Source organism: Synchiropus splendidus, chromosome 2 (genome assembly GCF_027744825.2).
Source record: "Synchiropus splendidus isolate RoL2022-P1 chromosome 2, RoL_Sspl_1.0, whole genome shotgun sequence".
Lineage (NCBI taxonomy): Eukaryota > Metazoa > Chordata > Actinopteri > Syngnathiformes > Callionymidae > Synchiropus > Synchiropus splendidus.
The window spans coordinates 6,687,358-6,700,979 of record NC_071335.1 but is presented as its reverse complement, the minus strand read 5'-3'; positions in this window follow the sequence as shown (position 1 = coordinate 6,700,979).

Here is a 13,622-nt window from a genome sequence, read left to right as displayed (position 1 = left end):
AAACACTTCAAGACAGCTTAGATTTGATGTGCAACTACTAGAATGACCTTTTCTGCCATAGTGGGAGGTTAAAATTTCATGTTCTGAAGCTTCCCTGCAAAGTTATGGCACAATGCAGAAAACGCGTTTTCAGCCGGAGATAAGGTCGATTCCGAAACGCCAAACATAAAAATTTTGATAACTTTGGAAAAACACTTTCGACAGCTTAGATTTGATGTGCAACTACTAGAAAGACCCTTTCTGCTATAGTGGGAGGTTAAAATTTCATGTTCTGAAGCTTCCCTGCAAAGTTATGGCACAATGCAGAAAACGCGTTTTCAGCCTGAGATAAGGTTGATTCCGGAACGCCAAATATAAAAATGTTGATAACTTTCGAAAAACACTTCAGACAGCTTAGATTTGATGTGCAACTGCGAGAAAGACCCATTCTGCTCTAGTGGGAGGTGAAAATTTCATGTTCTGAAGCTTCCCTGCAAAGTTATGGCACAATGAAGAAAACGCGTTTTCAGCCTGAGATAAGGTGGGTACCAGAACGCCAAACATAAAAATGTTGATAACTTTGGAAATACACTTCAGAAAGCTTAGATTTGATGATCAACTACTAGAAATACCCTTTCTGCTATAGTGGGATGTTAAAATTTCATGTTCTGAAGCTTCCCTCAAAGTTATGGCAAAATATGTAAAACGCGTTTTCAGGCTGAAATAAGGTGGGTTCCGGAACGCCAAACATAAGAATGTTGATAACTTTGGAAAAACACTTCAGACAACTTAGATTTGATGTGCAACTACTAGAAATACCCTTTCTGCTATAGTGGGAGGAGAAAATTTCATGTTCTGAAGTCTACCTGCAAAGTTATGGCACAATGCAGAAAACGCGTTTTCAGCCTGAGATAAGGTGGGTTCCAGAACGCCAAACATAAAAATGTTGATAACTTTGGAAAAACACTTCAGACAGCTTAGATTTGTTCTGCAACTACTAGAAAGACCCTTTCTGCTGTAGTGGGAGGTGAAAATTTCATGTTCTGAAGCTTCCCTGCAAAGTGATGGCACAATGCAGAAAACGTGTTTTCAGGCTGAGATAAGGTGGGTTCCAGAACGCCAAACATAAAAATGTTGATAACTTTGGGAAAACACTTCAGACAGCTTAGATTTGATGTGCAACTACTAGAAAGATCCTGTCTGCTATAGTGGGAGGCGAACATTTTATGTTCTGAAGCTTCCCTGCACAGTTATGGCACAATGCGTAAAACGCGTTTTCAGCCTGAGATAAGGTTGATTCCGGAACGCCAAACATAAGAATGTCGATAACTTTGGAAAAACACTTCAGACAGCTTAGATTTGATGTGCAACTACTAGAAAGACCCTGTCTGCTATAGTGGGAGGCGAACATTTTATGTTCTGAAGCTTCCCTGCACAGTTATGGCACAATGCGTAAAACGCGTTTTCAGCCTGAGATAAGGTGGGTTCCGGAACGCCAAACATAAAAATGTTGATAACTTTAGAAAAACACTTCAAGACAGCTTAGATTTGATGTGCAACTACTAGAATGACCTTTTCTGCCATAATGGGAGGTTAAAATTTCATGTTCTGAAGCTTCCCTGCAAAGTTATGGCACAATGCAGAAAACGCGTTTTCAGTCTGAGATAAGGTGGGTTCCGGAACGCCAAACATAAAAATGTTGATAACTTTGGAAAAACACTTTCGACAGCTTAGATTTGATGTGCAACTACTAGAAAGACCCTTTCTGCTATAGTGGGAGGTTAAAATTTCATGTTCTGAAGCTTCCCTGCAAAGTTATGGGACAATGCAGAAAACGATTTTTCATCCTGTTATAAGGTCGATTCCGGAACGCCAAACATAAAAATGTTGATAACTTTCGAAAAACGCTTCAGACAGCTTAGATTTGATATGCAACTACTAGAACGACTCTTTCTGCTATAGTGGGACGTGAAAATTTCATGTTCTGAAGCTTCCCTGCAAAGTTATGGCAAAATATGTAAAACGCGTTTTCAGACTGAGATAAGGTGGGTTCCGGAGCGCCAAACATAAAAATGTTGATAACTTTAGAAAAACACTTCAAGACAGCTTAGATTTGATGTGCAACTACTAGAATGACCTTTTCTGCCATAGTGGGAGGTTAAAATTTCATGTTCTGAAGCTTCCCTGCAAAGTTATGGCACAATGCAGAAAACGCGTTTTCAGCCGGAGATAAGGTCGATTCCGAAACGCCAAACATAAAAATGTTGATAACTTTAGAAAAACACTTTCGACAGCTTAGATTTGATGTGCAACTACTAGAAAGACCCTTTCTGCTATAGTGGGAGGTCAAAATTTCATGTTCTGAAGCTTCCCTACAAAGTTATGGCACAATGCAGAATACGCGTTTTCAGCCTGAGATAAGGTGGGTTCCGGAACGCCAAACATAAAAATGTTGATAACTTTGGAAAAACACTTTCGACAGCTCAGATTTGATGTGCAACTACTAGAAAGACCCTTTCTGCTATAGTGGGAGGTTAAAATTTCATGTTATTAAGCTTCCCTGCAAAGTTATCGCAAAATATGTAAAACGCGTTTTCAGACTGAGATAAGGTGGGTTCCGGAACGCCAAACATAAAAATGTTGATAACTTAAGAAAAACACTTCAAGACAGCTTAGATTTGATGTGCAACTACTAGAATGACCTTTTCTGCTATAATGGGAGGTTAAAATTTCATGATCTGAAGCTTCCCTGCAAAGTTATGGCACAATGCAGAAAACGCGTTTTCAGCCGGAGATAAGGTCGATTCCGAAACGCCAAACATAAAAATGTTGATAACTTTGGAAAAACACTTTCGACAGCTTAGATTTGATGTGCAACTACTAGAAAGACCCTTTCTGCTATAGTGGGAGGTGAAACTTTCATGTTCTGAAGCTTCCCTGCAAACTTATGGCACAATGCGTTAAACGCGTTTTCAGCCTAAGATGAGGTTGATTTCAGAACGCCAAACATAAAAATGTTGAGAACTTTGGAAAAACACTTCAGACAGCTTAGATTTGATGTGCAACTACTAGAAAGACCCTTTCTGCTATAGTGGGAAGTGAAAATTTTATGTTCTGAAGCTTCCCTGCAAAGTTATGGCACAATGCTTAAAACGCGTTTTCAGCCTGAGATAAGGTCGATTCCGGAACGCCAAACATAAAAATGTTTATAACTTTTGAAAAACACTTCAGACAGCATAGATTTGATGTGCAACTACTAGAATAACCCTTTCTGCTACAGTGGGATGTGAAAATTTCATGTTCTGAAGCTTCCCTGCAAAGTTATGGCAAAATATGTAAAAGGCATTTTCAGCCTGAGATAAGGTTGTTTCTGGAACGCCAAACATAAGCTTCCCTGCAAAGTTATGGCACAATGCAGAAAACGCGTTTTCAGCCTGAGATAAGGTGGGTTCCAGAACGCCAAACATAAAAATGTTGATAACTTTGGAAAAACACTTCAGACAGCTTAGATTTGATGTGCAACTCCTCGAAAGACCCTTTCTGCTATTGTGGGAGTTGAAAATTTCATGTTCTGAAGCTTTCCTGCAAAAGTATGGCACAATGCGTAAAACGCGTTTTCAGCCTCAGATAAGGTTGATTCCGGAACGCCAAACATAAGAATGTTGATAACTTTGGAAAAACACTTCAGACAGCTTAGATTTGATGTGCAACTACTAGAAAGACCCTTTCTGCTATAGTTGGAGGTGAAAATTTCATGTTCTGAATTTTCCCTGCAAAGTTATGGCACAATGCAGAAAACACGTTTTCAGTCTGAGATAAGGTTGATTCCGGAACGCCAAACATAAGAATGTTGATAACTTTGGAAAAACACTTCAGACAACTTAGATTTTATGTGCAACTACTAGAAAGACCCTTTCTGCTATAGTGGGATGTTAAAAATTCATCTTCTGAAGCTTCCCTGCAAAGTTACGGCAACATATGTAAAACGCGTTTTCAGGCTGAGATAAGGTGGGTTCCTGAACGCCACACATAAAAATGTTGATAACTTTGGAAAAACACTTCAGACAGCTTAGATTTGATGTGCAACTACTAGAAAGACACTTTCTGCTATAGTGGGAGGTGAAAATTTCATGTTCTGAAGCTTCCCTGCAAAGTTATGGCACAATGCAGAAAACGCGTTTTCAGCCTGAGATAAGGTTGATTCCGGAACGCCAAATATAAAAATGTTGATAACTTTCGAAAAACACTTCAGACAGCTTAGATTTGATGTGCAACTGCGAGAAAGACCCATTCTGCTCTAGTGGGAGGTGAAAATTTCATGTTCTGAAGCTTCCCTGCAAAGTTATGGCACAATGAAGAAAACGCGTTTTCAGCCTGAGATAAGGTGGGTACCAGAACGCCAAACATAAAAATGTTGATAACTTTGGAAATACACTTCAGAAAGCTTAGATTTGATGATCAACTACTAGAAATACCCTTTCTGCTATAGTGGGATGTTAAAATTTCATGTTCTGAAGCTTCCCTCAAAGTTATGGCAAAATATGTAAAACGCGTTTTCAGGCTGAAATAAGGTGGGTTCCGGAACGCCAAACATAAGAATGTTGATAACTTTGGAAAAACACTTCAGACAGCTAAGATTTGATGTGCAAGTACGAGAAAGACCCTTTGTTCTATAATGGGAATTGAAAATTTCATGTTCTGAAGCTTTCCTGCAAAGTTATGCCACAATGCAGAAAACGCGGTCACAGCCTGAGATAAGGTGGGTTCCGGAAAGCCAAACATAAAAATGTTGATAACTTTGGAAAAACACTTCAGACAGCTTAGATTTGATGTGCAACTACTAGAAAAACCCTTTCTGCTGAAGTGGGAAGTGAAAATTTGATGTTCTCAACCTTCCCGGCAAAGTTATGAAACAATGTGTAGAAGGCGTTTTCAGCCTGAGATAAGGTCGATTCCGGAACGCCAAACATAAAAATGTTAATAACTTCGGAAAAACACATCAGTCAGCTTAGATTTGATGTGCAACTACTCGAAAGACCCTTTCTGCTACAGTGGGAGGTGAAAATTTCATGTTCTGAAGCATCCCTGCAAAGTTATGGCACAATGCAGGAAACGCGTTTTCAGCCTGAGATAAGGTCGATTCCGGAAAGCCAAACATAAAAATATTGATAACTTTGGAAAAACACTTCAGACAGCTTAGATTTGATGTGCAACTACTAGAAAGACCCTTTCTGCTATAGTGGGAGTTGAAAATTTCATGTTCTGAAGCTTTCCTGCAAAGTTATGGCACAATGCGTAAAACGCGTTTTCAGCCTGAGATTAGGTGGGTTCCAGAACGCCAAACATAAAAATGTTGATAACTTTCGAAAAACACTTCAGACAGCTTAGATTTGATGTGCAACTACTAGAAAGAACCTTTCTGCTATAGTTGGACGTGAAAATTTCATGTTCTGAAGTTTCCCTGCAAAGTTATGACACAATGCAGAAAACACGTTTTCAGTCTGCGATAAGGTTGATTCCGGAACGCCAAACATAAAAATATTGATAACTTTGGAAAAACACTTCAGACAGCTTAGATTTGATGTGAAACTACTAGAAAGACCCTTTCTGCTATAGTGGGAGTTGAAAATTTCATGTTCTGAAGCTTTCCTGCAAAGTTATGGCACAATGCGTAAAACGCGTTTTCAGCCTCAGATAAGGTTGATTCGGGAACGCCAAACATAAGAATGTTGATAACTTTCGAAAAACACTTCAGACAGCTTAGATTTGATGTGCAACTACTAGAAAGACCCTTTCTGCTATAGTGGGAGGTAAAAATTTCATTTTCTGAAGCTTCCCTGCAAAGTTATGGCACAATGCAGAAAACGCGTTTTCAGCCTGAGATTAGGTGGGTTCCAGAACGCCAAACATAAAAATGTTGATAACTTTCGAAAAACACTTCAGACAGCTTAGATTTGATGTGCAACTACTAGAAAGAACCTTTCTGCTATAGTTGGACGTGAAAATTTCATGTTCTGAAGTTTCCCTGCAAAGTTATGGCACAATGCAGAAAACACGTTTTCAGTCTGCGATAAGGTTGATTCCGGAACGCCAAACATAAAAATATTGATACCTTTGGAAAAACACTTCAGACAGCTTAGATTTGATGTGAAACTACTAGAAAGACCCTTTCTGCTATAGTGGGAGTTGAAAATTTCATGTTCTGAAGCTTTCCTGCAAAGTTATGGCACAATGCGTAAAACGCGTTTTCAGCCTCAGATAAGGTTGATTCCGGAACGCCAAACATAAGAATGTTGATAACTTTGGAAAAACACTTCAGACAGCTTAGATTTGATGTGCAACTACTAGAAAGACACTTTCTGCTATAGTGGGAGGAGAAAATTTCATGTTCTGAAGCTTCCCTGCAAAGTTATGGCACAATGCAGAAAACGCGTTTCCAGCCTGAGATAAGGTGGGTTCCAGAACGCCAAACATAAAAATGTTGATAACTTTGGAAAAACACTTCAGACAGCTTAGATTTGATGTGCAACTACTAGAAAGACCATTTTAGCTACAGTGGGAGGTGAAAATTTCATGTTCTGAAGCTTCCCTGCAAAGTTATGCCACAATGCAGGAAATGCGTTTTCAGCCTGAGATAAGGTCGATTCCGAAACGCCAAACATAAAAATATTGACAACTTTGGAAAAACACTTCAGACAGCTTAGATTTGATGTGCAACTACTAGAAAGACCCTTTCTGCCATAGTGGGATGTTAAAATTTCATGTTCTGAAGCTTCCCTGCAAAGTTATGGCAAAATATGTAAAACACGGTTTTCAGGCTGAGATAAGGTGGGTTCCAGAACGCCAAACATAAAAATGTTGATAACTTTGGAAAAACACTTCAGACAGCTTAGATTTGATGTGCAAATACTGGAAGGACCTTTTCTGCTATAGTGGGAGGTTAAAATTTCATGTTCTGAAGCTTCCCTGCAAAGTTATGGCACAGTACGTAAAACGCGTTTTCAGCCTGAGATAAGATTGATTTCAGAACGCCAAACATAAAAATGTTCAGAACTTTGGAAAAACACTTCAGACTGCTAAGATTTGATGTGCAACTACTAGAAATACCCTTTCTGCTATAGTGGGAGGAGAAAATTTCATGTTCTGAAGTCTCCCTGCAAAGTTACGGCACAATGCAGAAAACGCGTTTTCAGCCTGAGATAAGGTGGGTTCCAGAACGCCAAACATAAAAATGTTGATAACTTTGGAAAAACACTTCAGACAGCTTAGATTTGATGTGCAACTACTAGAAAGAACCTTTCTGCTATAGTTGGACGTGAAAATTTCATGTTCTGAAGTTTCCCTGCAAAGTTATGACACAATGCAGAAAACACGTTTTCAGTCTGAGATAAGTTTGATTCCGGAACGCCAAACATAAGAATGTTGATAACTTTGGAAAAACACTTCAGACAACTTAGATTTGATGTGCAACTATTAGAAAGACCCTTTCTGCTATAGTGGGATGTTAAAATTTCATCTTCTGAAGCATCCCTGCAAAGTTATGGCAAAATATGTAAAACGCGTTTTCAGGCTGAGATAAGGTGGGTTCCGGAACGCCACACATAAAAATGTTGATAACTTTGGAAAAACACTACAGACAGCTTAGATTTGATGTGCAACTACTAGAAAGACACTTTCTGCAATAGTGGGAGGTTAAAATTTCATGTTCTGAAGCTTCCCTGCAAAGTTATGGCACAGTACGTAAAACGCGTTTTCAGCCTGAGATAAGATTGATTTCAGAACGCCAAACATAAAAATGTTCAGAACTTTGGAAAAACACTTCAGACTGCTAAGATTTGATGTGCAACTACTAGAAATACCCTTTCTGCTATAGTGGGAGGAGAAAATTTCATGTTCTGAAGTCTCCCTGCAAAGTTACGGCACAATGCAGAAAACGCGTTTTCAGCCTGAGATAAGGTGGGTTCCAGAACGCCAAACATAAAAATGTTGATAACTTTGGAAAAACACTTCAGACAGCTTAGATTTGATGTGCAACTACTAGAAAGAACCTTTCTGCTATAGTTGGACGTGAAAATTTCATGTTCTGAAGTTTCCCTGCAAAGTTATGACACAATGCAGAAAACACGTTTTCAGTCTGAGATAAGTTTGATTCCGGAACGCCAAACATAAGAATGTTGATAACTTTGGAAAAACACTTCAGACAACTTAGATTTGATGTGCAACTATTAGAAAGACCCTTTCTGCTATAGTGGGATGTTAAAATTTCATCTTCTGAAGCATCCCTGCAAAGTTATGGCAAAATATGTAAAACGCGTTTTCAGGCTGAGATAAGGTGGGTTCCGGAACGCCACACATAAAAATGTTGATAACTTTGGAAAAACACTACAGACAGCTTAGATTTGATGTGCAACTACTAAAAAGACACTTTCTGCTATAGTGGGAGGTGAAAATTTCATGTTCTGAAGTTTCCCTGCAAAGTTATGGCACAATGCAGGAAACGCGTTTTCAGCCTGAGATAAGGTCGATTCCGGAAAGCCAAACATAAAAATATTGATAACTATGGAAAAACACTTTAGACAGCTTAGATTTGATGGCAAACTACTAGAAAGACCCTTTCTGCTATAGTGGGAGTTGAAAATTTCATGTTCTGAAGCTTTCCTGCAAAGTTATGGCACAATGCGTAAAACGCGTTTTCAGCCTGAGATAAGGTTGATTCCGGATCGCCAAACATAAGAATGTTGATAACTTTGGAAAAACACTTCAGACAACTTAGATTTGATGTGCAACTACTAGAAAGACCCTTTCTGCTAAAGTGGGATGTTAAAATTTCATGTTCTGAAGCTTCCTTGCAAAGTTATGGCAAAATATGTAAAACGCATTTTCAGCCTGAGATAAGGTTGTTTCTGGAACGCCAAACATAAGCTTCCCTGCAAAGTTATGGCACAATGCAGAAAACGCGTTTTCAGCCTGAGATAAGGTCGATTCCGGAACGCCAAACATAAAAATATTGATAACTTTGGAAAAACACTTCAGACAGCTTAGATTTGATGTGAAACTACTAGAAAGACCCTTTCTGCTTTAGTGGGAGTTGAAAATTCCATGTTCTGAAGCTTTCCTGCAAAGTTATGGCACAATGCGTAAAACGTGTTTTCAGCCTCAGATAAGGTTGATTCCGGAACGCCAAACATAAGAATGTTGATAACTTTGGAAAAACACTTCAGACAGCTTAGATTTGATGTGCAACTACTAGAAAGACACTTTCTGCTATAGTGGGAGGTGAAAATTTCATGTTCTGAAGCTTCCCTGCAAAGTTATGGCACAATGCAGAAAACGCGTTTTCAGCCTGAGATAAGGTGGGTTCCAGAACGCCAAACATAAAAATGTTGATAACTTTGGAAAAACACTTCAGACAGCTTAGATTTGATGTGCAACTCCTCGAAAGACCGTATCTGCTATAGTGGGAGGCGAACATTTCATGTTCTGAAGCATCCCTGCAAAGTTTTGCAACAATGCAGGAAACGCGTTTTCATCCGGAGATAAGTTCGCTTCCGAAACGCCAAAAATAAAAATGTTGATAAATTTGGAAAAACACTTTCGACAGCTTAGATTTGATGTGCAACTACTAGAAAGACCCTTTCTGCTATAGTGGGAGGTTAAAATTTCATGTTCTGAAGCTTTCCTGCAAAGTTATGGCACAGTACGTAAAACGCGTTTTCAGCCTGAGATAAGATTGATTTCAGAACGCCATACATAAAAATGTTCAGAACTTTGGAAAAACACTTCAGACTGCTAAGATTTGATGTGCAACTACAAGAAATACCCTTTCTGCTATAGTGGGAGGAGAAAATTTCATGTTCTGAAGTCTCCCTGCAAAGTTACGGCACAATGCAGAAAACGCGTTTTCAGCCTGAGATAAGGTGCGTTCCAGAACGACAAACATAAAAATGTTGATAACTTTGGAAAAACACTTCAGACAGCTTAGATTTGATGTGCAACTACTAGAAAGACCCTTTCTGCTATAGTGGGATGTAAAAATTTCATGTTCTGAAGCTTCCCTCCAAAGTTATGGCAAAATTTGTAAAACGCGTTTTCAGGCTGAGATAAGGTGGGTTCCGGAACGCCAAACATAAAAATGTTCATAACTTCAGAAAAACACTTCAAGACAGCTTAGATTTGATGTACAACTACTAGAATGACCCTTTCTGCTATAGTGGGAGGTTAAAACTTCATGTTCTCAAGCTTCCCTGCAAAGTTATGGCACAATGCAGAAAACGCATTTTCAGCCGGAGATAAGGTCGATTCTGGAATGCCAAACATAAAAATGTTGATAACTTTGGAAAAAAAACATTTCAGACAGCTTAGATTTGATGTGCAACTACTCGAAAGACCCTTTCTGCTATCGTGGGAGGTGAAAATTTCATGTTCTGAAGCTTCCCTGCAAAGTTGTGGCACAATGCAGAAAACGCATTTTCAGCCTGAGAAAAGGTGGGTTCCGGAACGCCAAACATAAAAATGTTGATAACTTTGGAAAAACACTTCAGACAGCTTAGATTTGATGTGCAACTACTATAAAGACCCTTTCTGCTATTGTGGGAGGTGAACATTTCATGTTCTGAAGCTTCCCTGCAAAGTTATGGCACAATGCAGAAAACGCGTTTTCAGCCTGAGATAAGGTTGATTCCGGAACGGCAAACATAAAAATGTTGATAACTTTGGAAAAACACTTCAGACAGCTTAGATTTGATGTGCAACTACTAGAAAGACCCTTTCTGCTATAGTGGGAGGTGAAAATTTCATGTTCTGAAGCTTCCCTGCAAAGTTGTGGCACAATGCAGAAAACGCATTTTCAACCTGAGAAAAGGTGGGTTCCGGAACGCCAAACATAAAAATGTTGATAACTTTGGAAAAACACTTCATACAGCTTAGATTTGATGTGCAACTACTAGAGAGACCCTTTCTGCTATAGTGGGAGGTGAACATTTCATGTTCTGAAGCTTCCCTGCAAAGTTATGGCACAATGCAGAAAACGCGTTTTCAGCCTGAGATAAGGTTGATTCAGGAACGCCAAACATAAAAATGTTTATAACTTTGGAAAAACACTTCAGACAGCTTAGATTTTATGTGCAACTACTAGAAAGACCCTTTCTGCTATAGTGGGATATGAAAATTTCGTGTTCTGAAGATTCCGCGCAAAGTTATGGCAGAATGCGTAAATCGCGTATTCAGCTTCAGATAAGATCGATTCCGGCACGCCAAACATAAAAATGTTGATAACTTTGAAAAAACACTTCAGACAGCTTAGATTTGATGTGCAACTACTAGAAAGACCCTTTCTGCTATAGTGAGAGGTGAAAATTTAATATTCTGCAGCTTTCCTGCAAAGTGATGGCACAATGCTGAAAACGCGTTTTCAGCCTGAGATAGGGTTGATTCCGAAACGCCATACATAAGAATGTTGATAACTTTGGAAAAACACTTCAGACAGCTTAGATTTGATGTGCAACTATTAGAAAAACCCTTTCAGCTATAGTGGGAGGTGAACATTTCATGTTCTGAAGCTTCCCTGGGAAGTTATGGCACAATGCGTAAAACGCGTTTTCAGCCTGAGATAAGGTCGATTCCGGAAAGCCAAACATAAAAATGTTGATAAGTTTAGAAAAACACTTCAGACAGCTTAGATTTGATGTGCAACTACTGGAAAAAGCCTTTCTGCTATAGTGGGAGTTGAAAATTTCATGTTCTGAAGCTTTCCTGCAAAGTTATGACACAATGCGTCAAACGCGTTTTCAGCCTGAGACAAGGTTGATTCCGGAACGCCAAACATTAAAATGTTTATAACATTGGAAATACACTTCAGACAGCTTAGATTTGATGTGCAACTACTAGAAAGACCCTTTCTGCTATAGTGGGATGTGAAAATGTCATGTTCCGAAGCTTCCCTGCAAAGTTATGCCACAAAGCAGAAAACGCGTTTTCAGCCTGAGATAAGGTGGGTTCCGGAACGCCAAACAAAAAAATGTTGATAACTTTCGAAAAACACATCAGACAGCTTAGTTTGATGTGCAACTACTAGAAAGACCCTTTCTGCTATAGTGGGAGGTGAAAATGTCAAGTTCTGAAGCTTCCCAGCAAAGTTGTGGCACAATGCAGAAAAGGCGTTTTCAATAAGGTGCGATCCGGAACGCTTAACATAAAAATGTTGATAACTTTGGAAAAACACTTCAGACAGCTTAGATTTGATGTGCAACTACTAGAAAGACCCCTTCTGCTATAGTGGGAGTTGAAAATTTCATGTTTTGAAGCTTCCCAGCAAAGTTATGGCACATTGCAGAAAACGCGTTTTCAGCCTGAGATAAGATCAATTCAGGAACGCCAAACATAAAAATGTTGAAAACTTTCAAAAAACTCTTCAGACAGCTTAGATTTGATGTGCAAGTATGAGAAAGACCCTTTCTGTTATAATGGGAATTGAAAATTTTCTTGTTCTGAAGCTTCCCTCCAAAGTTATGAAACAATGTGTAAAAGGCGTTTTCAGCCTGAGATAAGATCGATTCCGGAACGCCAAACATAAAAATGTTGATAACTTCGGAAAAACACATCAGTCAGCTTAGATTTGACGTGCAACTACGAGAAAGACCCTTTCTGCTTTAGTGGGATGTGAAAATGTAATGTTCTGAAGCTTTATGCAAAGTTATGGCACAATGCGTAAAACGCGTTTTCAGCCTGAGATAAGGTCGATTCCGGAACGCCAAACTTAAAAATGTTGATAACTTTGGAAAAACACTTCAGACAGCTTAGATTTGATGTGCAACTACTAGAGAGACCCTTTCTGCTATAGTGGGAGGTCAACATTTCATGTTCTGAAGCTTCCCTGCAAAGTTATGGCACAATGCAGAAAACGCGTTTTCAGCCTGAGATAAGGTTGATTCCGGAACGCCAAACATAAAAATGTTGATAACCTTGGAAAAACACTTCAAACAGCTTAGATTTGATGTGCAACTACTAGAAAGACCCTTTCTGCTATACTGGGAGGTGAAAATTTTATATTCTGCAGCTTTCCTGCAAAGTGATGGCACAATGCTGAAAACGCGTTTTCAGCGAGAGATAAGGTCGATTCCGGAACGCCAAACATAAAAATATGATAACTTTGAAAAAAACACTTCAGACAGCTTAGATTTGATGTGCAAGTATGAGAAAGACCCTTTCTGTTATAATGGGAATTGAAAATTTCATGTTCTGAAGCTTCCCTCCAAAGTTATGGCACAATGCAAAAAAAGCGTTTACAGCCTGAGATAAGGTCGATTCCGGAATGCCAAACATAAAAATGTTGATAACTTTGGAAGAACACTTCAGACAGCTTAGATTTGATGTGCAACTACTAGAAAGACCCATTCTGCTATAGTGGGAGTTGAAAATTTCATGTTCTGAAACTTCCCTGCAAAGTTATGGCCCATTGCAGAAAACGCATTTTCAGCCTGAGATAAGGTCGATTCAGGAACGCCAAACATAAAAATGTTCAAAACTATCAAAAAACACTTCAGACAGCAAAGATTTGATGTGCAAGTACGAGAAAGACCCTTTCTGCTATAATGGGAATTGAAAATTTCATGTTCTGAAGCTTTCCTCCAAAGTTATGCCACAAT